The sequence below is a fragment of the Piliocolobus tephrosceles genome, chromosome 20 (assembly GCF_002776525.5).
Source record: "Piliocolobus tephrosceles isolate RC106 chromosome 20, ASM277652v3, whole genome shotgun sequence".
Taxonomy (NCBI): domain Eukaryota; kingdom Metazoa; phylum Chordata; class Mammalia; order Primates; family Cercopithecidae; genus Piliocolobus; species Piliocolobus tephrosceles.
In genome coordinates this window covers 36065607-36074558 of record NC_045453.1, presented here as the reverse complement: position 1 = coordinate 36074558, position 8952 = coordinate 36065607, and positions in this window count along the sequence as shown.

The window sequence follows — 8952 nt, the reverse complement described above, 5'->3', positions numbered from 1 at the left end:
ACTGGGCTGCTTCTCTTCTGCAGGACCGGGCAGTGTGAGGGTCGGGGCAGGGACAGTGGAGGGAGAGAAGGGACTGGGTTGCGGGGGCACTGAGACATCTCCCCACCCAACCCCTGCCCAGGAAAGGGGGGTGGGACTTGTGCAGAGGCAGATAAACCCTTGACCTGACCAGCAGTTTAAAATATTGTTTCAGGCCAGGTGCCGTGGCTCACACCTGCAATCCCAGCACTTTGGGAGGCCGAGGTGGGCAGATCACCTGAGGCCAGGAGTTCGAGACCAGCTTGACCAACATGGTGAGACCCTGTCTCTACCAGAAATACAAAAATTAGCCAGGTGTGGTGGCAGGCGCCTGTGATTCCAGCTACTCAGGAGGCTGAGGCAGGAGAATCACTTGAACCCGGGAGGTAGAGGTTGCAGTGAGCCGAGATCACGCCAATGCCAATGCCTGGGTGACAGAGCGAGACTTCATCTAGAAAAAAAAAATAAAAATAGCATTGTTTCAATATTAAAACAAGCTTAAGTACATTACAAAGTGAAATTCAAGTGCATTTTAAGGATGAAACGGGAGCTCTTGGTGAAATCCCAAGTTCACAGCAGGCAGCTCTGGCTGGGCCAGGTCTCAGAAATGAGATCTGTTTCTTTAGAGACTTTGAGGAATGCTCACTGGGTCCCCAACTCACACCTCTGTTTTGAGATGCCTTTGTTAATTAGTCATCCAACACCGCCAGTGTTGATTCACTCAACGCTGACATTTCTGAGCGTCTGCTGGGTTCCAGGTTCTGTGCTGGGAGCATGTTGGGGTGCAGGCACAACTCAGTGTCCCCCTTCGAGGGATGACCAGACGGACGGCAGTGAGCGCCACGAAGAGCAGGCGAGTGGGCCCCGATGCAGGCCTTGGCCCTGCCCCGGGTGCTGCGGGGTAGTGAGGAAGCAAAGGCCCGGCAGCAGGAAGGCTGGGTGTGTTTCTGAGCCTGGAGAAGCCACATGCCTCCTCTCGTGTGCTGGAGTCACAGGGACAGCTAGGCATTTGCCTGGCCCCGGAGTCCCTGAGCAGCACAGTCTAGAAGGCTCACAGCCGCCATCTCCACTACAGCCAGCAGCCGAAGCAACCAGAAGATGCACAGGGGCATGGCAAGCGGACGGCCACGTGTCCACATCACTAAGGACCGCACAGCCACGCAAACAAGTATACCACTGCCACCAGGACACAGACGAGTCTCATGCCACACTGGACGCGGTCTGGGCTGTGCCATCCACTTACATGGACCCCCCCAGAACAGGCGAGACCCACCAGTGCTGAGCAGGGGCCGACAACTGCTCCCGTCAAAGAAAACTGAATGCAGAGGCCATTGGTTTGGATGGAGCTCCTGCAGGAGGCCCAACAGGCAAAACGAAAATGGAGTCACTCATGCTGCGGTTCCTAAGATCTGTATCTGACCGCCCCCACCCTTCCCAGAAACCAGGGAGAGATAGCAGCCGAATCCCCAAACAGCCACCAGAAGCCAACAAGCAGCAGACATGATAAGGAAGTCACCTCTGCTTTAACCCTTTTTTTTTTTTTTTTTTTGAGACGGAGTCTCGCTCTGTCCCCAGGCTGGAGTGCAGCGGCGTGATCTCGGCTCACTACAAGCTCCGCCTCCCGAGTTCAAGCGATTCTCCTGCCTCAGCCTCCTGAGTAGCTAGGACTACAGGTGTGCACCACCACGCCTGGCTAATTTTTATATTTTTAGTAGAGACAGGGTTTCACCATGTTGGCCAGGACAGTCTGGCCTCGTGATCTGCCCGCCTCAGCCTCCCAAAGTGCTGGGATTACAGGTGTGAGCCAACGCACCCAGCCTTTTTTGTTTTTTTTCCTTTTGAGATAGAGTCTCGCTCTGTCGCCCAGGCTAGAGTGCAGTGGTTCAATCTCAGCTCACTACAACCTCCGCCTCCCAGGTTCAGGCAGTTCTCCTGCCTCGGTCTCCTGAGTAGCTGGGATTACAGGTATGCATCACCACACCCAGCTAATTTTTGTATTTTTGGTAGAAACAGGGTTTCACCATGTTGGCCAGGTTGGTCTCGAACCATTGACTTCCAGTGATCTGCCTGCCTCGACCTCCCAAAGTGTTGGGATCACAGGCGTGGGCTTTAATCCTCTGCTTTAACCTTTACAGGAAAAGTAACTTTGAAGTGACCAGCACGCCTTTGGTTTCTGTCTGCTTTCCTTGGGCCTCTTCTGTCTGTGAAACCGACCTCCCCTCAGCTCATTAGAGCATTCGTTGTGTTTTATGGAAAGAGGTGTTGCCCGATTCTAGAGTCGCAAATAAAACCCAACTCAGATCTTGAAACTAAATGTGTTGTTGTTTTGTCTCTGACACTCCTTCTGGGGGGGAAGCACTGACTGGGGGCCAGCAGGAGGGTCTCTGTGTGGCCCCGTGGGTGACTAGTGATGAGGTGCAGCTTACTTCCTGCACACAGGTGTCTCCTGCTGAGGGCCCCCACCTGTCTGCAGGTGCGTCCTCTCTGCACCTGTAGTCCTTGCATCCTCTCTCTGCACCTGCAGTGCGGGCGTCCTGTGCCGTTCACTCCCACACCGGGGTGAGGAGGCGCTGCCAGAGCACAGCCCTGGGGACTGGGAGTCCCAGGACCTGGAGTGAAACTCAGGCCTTCCACTTCTGAGCTGTGGGGTCGCCCGGCGCGTCCCCACCCCCGTCTCCCGTGGGTCGCTCGGCGCGTCCCCGCCCCGTCTCCTCATCTGCAGAACAGGAGAATGGATGTTTGCTTCCTCCGGGGGTTCTTGTAAAAGTAAATGAGGTGATGCGGGGGGAGGATGATGGGGACGGAAGGAAGTCCCTGCTATGGCTGCTGTGGGGGCTTCTCAGTGCAGGGTGGTGCCTCCTGGGCTCCGGCAGGAAGAGGGAGCGGCAGAGACTGGGGAGGGGGCCACTGGTGTTTCCTCCTCACGCAAAAGCAAACGCGAGGCTGCCGGGCGTCTCCTGTGCTTCCAAAGCCAGGACATGGCCGTGGGGCACTCCTGAGTCCTTCCTGGCACTCCCCGCTCTGGTTTGAGTGACATCTCCTCCACAAGTTGTGTTCAGAGAGAGTCCCCCCTGCAACAGCACTTAGACACGTGGCCTCTGGGTGAAGGGGACAGCACCTGTGGATGGGCTCCAGGTGGAAGGGAGCCCCCTCTCGCCCTCCTTCCTTGCACCACGTGAGGCCACGGCCTTCGTCCCCTCTGGAGGAGGCAGCAATCAGGCGCCCTCTGGAAGCAGAGAGCAGCTCTTGCCAAGCAGCGACCCTGCTGAAGACTCAGTGCTGGCCTTCCAGCCTCCGGAAAAACTCCGTGCTTATATACAACCCCGTCCAGGGCGTTTGTTACAGCAACACAAAGGGAGCGAGGCGCTCCCCAAACACGGACCCCACGCCGGGGCCTCCATCAGGAAAGACAGAGAGGAGAGGGGGAGAGAGAGGGAGGGGTGTGTGGTGCTGGCCTCCGGGGAGGGCAGACAGGTCCACAGGCAGCAGCCTGGCTGTCCTTCTCTTTGATTTTTTTCATTTGTTTAATGATCCGAATGCTTGAGCAAGAAACCCCAGCCTTGCCTGCCTCGGCCTTGCTTTTCTCTTTGATCCCTGAGTTGCTGAGATTAAAGATGAGGTCCCAGATGAGAGCTACCAAGATGTGGTCGAGCGGCCCCGGCCCCTGGGTTCCCACAGAGAGGGTCTGGGGAGATGCAGGGTAGGGGCTGGCTTGGGGCCTGGACTCACAATCCAGGGGAGGGCCAGTGCGGGGCCTGGACTCAGTGAGGCCTCTGTCTCGTGCTTTGTTGGGCTCAGGGCAGCAAGCCCTTCTCCTGCTGGGGGCTTCATGCAGAGACTTGTGCTGGGGGGACCCAGGGGCTCTTTGAGGGCTGGCAGCCAGTCCTGGGGCTTCGTGCCTCATCTGCAGCTGCCCCTGCTGCCCCCTCGAGAGGCACCGGCAGTGCCTGCCACCCAGCCGGGTCTGGGTTGCGCTATTTTGGTGTCTGCGTTTACTCCTGGCGTCAGCCAGCAACCACGGGCATGGCCTTACCCCATAAGCGGTGCACCCCAAAGCTGGTGCAGCCCACGTTCTCCGCTGGAAGAGCCCACAGCTGCGCCGGGAAGCCCTGCAGAGGCCACAGCTGCTTCCAGGCACCAAACGTCAGCTTGACACAGCCTGGCACGGAGCTGGGTTCCTTCTGTGCCCACTCCCCGTGGTTGTGTGGCCTCCCGGAGAGTCGGCTTTCCCCTCTGAAGATGGGGTCAGGCCACCTGCCTCAGGGCCGGGGAGAGCACACTGGACAAGCACAGGGCGGGGTGCTCAGTCCCAGCCGAGGCTGAGGGGTGCGGTCTGCACTGGCTGGGCTGCTCTTGCTGGTGGCATGGGGCCTGGGGAACGATGGAGCCTAATGGAGGCTCAGGAGGAGGGCCGGCAGGCTGGGATCTGGAGGTGTCTGTGGGACGGTAATGGCTGTGGGGTGGGCGAGATGAGCCACACCAACCCTTGCCATCAAAGCTTCCTCTGCGCCCAGGTGATCCAAGCTCCCAGCCAGTGCCGTGGAGTGGCTGTGGCTGCAATCCCCTAGCCCCAGCACCCAGCCCTGAAAGCAGAGAGGCCAAGGCCCTCCCATAGATGGACGGAATGGCCAAGGCAGGAGACCACAGGAGCCCTGGCCCCACTGAGTGTCTCAGGAAGCACCCTCTCCCCTTACATTTATTTGCTCTCCTCTCGGCCGACGCTCCCTCTTCCTGAAGAGTGAGTGTTGTAGGGCGGGCAGGCTCAGGGCCCAGCCAGGCGGCGGCTGCAGCCAGGGCCAGGGGCATTGCAAAGCACCAAGAACCGAGGATACACGGGCTCAGGGTCTCAGCGTCCTGCCATCCGTCAGTAGAGCTAGGAGGGACACAAGCTGGGCCTCACCTGGCCAGAGGTGTGGAGGATGCAGAGACCTCTGACTGGACCAGCCACGGAGGATGCAGAGACCTCTGACCGGACCAGCCACGTTCGCCGCCACATTTGCCATCACACCCTGATGCCTGCAGCCACCCGTGCAGCTGGAGGCTGAGGAGGCAGGTGCTGAGCCAGGTGGGTGTCAGAGCTGGGACTCAGAATCCTGCAAGGCCTCCACTCAGTTCCCACCTGCTCGGCATGGCAGACTTGGCTGAGGCGGAGGAGAAAGTCAGCCGACCTGCAGGAGGGCGTGTGCGAGGCGTGCGAGGCGCACCGGAGGCTGCTCTCTGGGGCCTGAGACACCTCCCGGGACTTCCCAGGCTCACAGCAGCCCCTGGGGAGAGAGGCCACACATGTGCACAGGAGCCACGGGGATCTTCTCCTTAAACAAGCTACGTGACTCTCCCAGGACAGGCCCACCGCCCCGAGCTCCCACCTCTGGGAAAGGACCCTGACAGGGAGGACAGGAAAGCGCCGGGGCTGGTTCTGGGGTCGCCAGCAACAGGAGCCTGGAGGGACGTCAGGAAAGGCGCAGCCTGGGGAGCAGGCTCAGGGAGACAGCCAGTGGCTGGGGGCTCCCCTCCGGGAGCTGCGGCCATGATCCTAGCTGCCCCTCTGCCCCCTCAGCCGAGGGCTCATAGTCCCGGGGAGAGTCTGACGGCCACGCTCAGGCCGAGCAGCAGAGCCTCCTCCTCGCCACGTCTCTACCACCAGCCCGAGGACGCGGTTGATGTGCCCCCTGAGGTTGTGCACACACAGCCCGCATGGCCGCACAGAAGCCCTTTCAGGACAATCCGAGTGAGGGAGAGGCGGCACTGCCAATGGAAACCAGGGCGACACGGTGACCGAGGGCCCAGGAAGCTGAAGTGCATCTGCCTCCGAGAATAAGAAGGCAGGGTGGGAAACGGTATTTCTGGTGAAGCAAAATTCCAAAATGGAGGTGGGGGGCAGGGTGTGTGCTGTCAGGGCTGGAAGTGGGGGGCCACACTGCTCTGCGGGGAGCTTGCATCTGGGTGGGTCCTGAGTGTGGGAACGGAGTTCAGGGGGGTGAGGGATTGCGGGGAACAGGACCACGCGTACCGTGAGGGGCCAGGGAACAAGAATCTCACCCAGGAAGCCTGGGCTGAAGCCAGCTGGGAAGAAGCTTTGGCCACTCCCAGGCAGCTCCCAGGAACCCTCCGGGAAACACCTCACCTGATGCAGCATCCTGGGCTGCCCCTGAAGTCCAGCTCGGCCTGATTCCCACACTGCGAGTGCACATGCGTGTTGCACTGTTGGGCAGGATGTTCCTTTCGGGAAGGAGAAGCTGGGACTGGAGAGACCCGGGCCAGGCTCCAAGCCAGAGAGGGGCCTCTCTGTGTCTGCAGTAAACTGGAAACCAACAAGCACCCTTTTCTTCCAAAGGAAGAACAGAGTCAACAACACTGCCTGTGGGTCCGGATGAAGGGGTCGGGCTGTGCTCTCCGTGGAGCCATGGGGATTGGCCTCTCCTTTTCCAGGAGTGTTTGTTGCAGTTGAAATTTCTCCTAGTTTCATCTGAAATGATCTATGGCAGTTCTGGCTGCTCTCGGTGACGGGGACGGGGTGTTCTGACAACAGAGGGGCCTTTGCAGCCCCGCACAGGCCCTGCGGACAGCTCTGCGGGAACCCAGGCCTGGGTTCCTCTTCTTTTCCTTTTCCTGTTGTTTCTGCCACAAGGAAGGTCTGCCCTGCAGGGCAGGCTGGGGCTGTTGCAGGTGTGGGAGAGCAGCAGAGCCTCCTCCTCGCCACTCCAAGGGCAGCGACTGAAAGGTGGCCCCCAAAATCTAGACCTGGCACAGTGGCTCACGCCTGCAAACCCAGCACATTGGGAGGCCAAGGCAGGCGAATTGCTTGAAGCCAGGAATTTGGGGCAAGGTTCTTTGCAGATGTGATTAAGGATCTTGACATGAGAGCTGCATTACACAGGTGGGCCCTGAACGGCATCACAAGCACCATAAAAAGTGACGCACAGGAGAGGAGGAAGTCATGCAAAGGTAGAGGCAAAGAGCAGAGCGATGCAGCCACAGGCTAAGGAAGCTGGGAGCCACGGGAGCTGGGAGAGGCAGGAAGGACCCTCCCCAGAGCTTTGAAGGCAGTGCGACCCCGCTCACACCTGGCTGTTAGACATCTAGTCTCCAGAACTGTGACGTACTAAACTTCCATGGCTTTAAGTTGCAGGTTTATGGAAATTTGTTATGGCAGCCCCAGAAAATGAATACACCGGGTTTACCAAGAAAGAAAAAAGGAGAAGACGCACAAGGTCCTGGCCTGAATAAGCTGTCACTCTCCTGAGTTTCCCTGCCCTGGCGGCCTTTCCCAGCTTGCCACTCCTCCCAGGAATGCATGGGCCCCACTCGGCCTTCATTTGTGCTGACTGGGGTGGCTGTCCTTCCATTGCTGTCCTTCTCTGTCCTCCACTGTCCATCACTGTCCTCCGCTATACTCCACTGTCCTTTGCTGTCCATCACTGTCCACTGTCTTCCGCTGTCCATTATTGCCCTTTGCTGTCCATCACTGCCCATCACTGTCCATCACTCTCTGTTGCTGTCTATCACTGTCGTCCTCTGTCCATCACCTTCAATCACTGTCCATCACTGTCCTTCATGCCTTGGTAGGACCATCAGCTTTTACTCTCTGGAAACTGGAGGATATTTCTCTGCCTGGCTGCTCCAGCTCTGCCCAGAATCCCCAGATGAGCAGCCTGTGGCATTCCGGCCCCGCTCCCCAGCGCCTTATGCGACACACCTGTCGAGAGCCTGAAGACAGCCCCCCGTCCTCAGGTGTGACTCACTCTCACTGCACTTTCCTGCTGCCCTGAAGTCCAGCTCCGGGCAAGGCCGGGGGCCTCCGACTAGGGTCTTCCCATGTGGGATTCTGTGTAAGGATGGAGACGTGGTGCCATTCCGCTTTTAAAGCTGTCACTCTTAGGCAGAAGGAATTCCAACAAGAACGAGGGCAGATGAAGTGTCCGAGAAAACCCCACCACCCACAGCTGGTCAGGCCCCAACAACTGACCTGAGCCAAGTCACAACTGTGTCACCCGCGAACCAGGTGTGGAAACAGAACCAGCCTCTGGAGGCTGCTCTAACGTTCATGCGGGTGACGCTGTGCCTGGGGTCCCCGTGGCTGGCTGCCGCCATCAGTGTGCACCAAGGCATGTGGAGTGTGGGCTGTGCACGGCGTGGGCCCTGTGCAGACCTGCTCTGCTGAACTCTCAAAGGGGCTGTCCCGACCCCTTCACCAGAACTCGTAACTTTGGGGCAGGTGATGCCCACGACGGCTCCTGGCTCTGACACTGGCTTCTGCAAGGGGCACCAGGGCATCGTCTCATCCTCAGCAAGTGAAGGCTTTTGCTTTCAAGAGGAAGAGCAGGCAGCCTGGGAGGACAGAACCGCAAAGCGCATGCATGTCCAGGCAGCCTCCCCTGAGAGAGACTGAGAGAAGGATCCACACACACAGGCAAGGCTGAGCAGGTGCCCCTCCCTCTCCCTCAGGACCTCAGCAGCTGGCTCCTGGCCTTCCTCTGCCTACGTGGTACTGGGCCTCTGCTTATGGGGCTCCTCTGCTTACGTGGCACCTTTGCGAATCATCTTCTGGGAGTCCACGTCCTTCCTTCCACCAATGGCTCCAAGTGCCTGGAGGAACCAGGGTTATGGGGAGTGGGGATGGTATCGCTGTATTCAAAAATCAATGTCTTACATATTGTACAAATAAACATTAATTTTTTCAAATCTTTTAAAAATTGGGATTCAATCCCCACACCAATAATATTCACCCCTTTAGAGTGTAGTGCCCGGTGGTCTGCAGTATATTCACACAGCTGTGAAACCATCACCACCATCTAATTCCTGAATATTCTTATCTCCCCAACACTGCAAACAACCTTTGGCTCCCCTTCCCTCCACAGCCGGCCACACCTTTGCTCTCTGACCTTTGCCCCCGCTCCCTCCACAGCCGGCCACACCTTTGCTCTCTGACCTTTG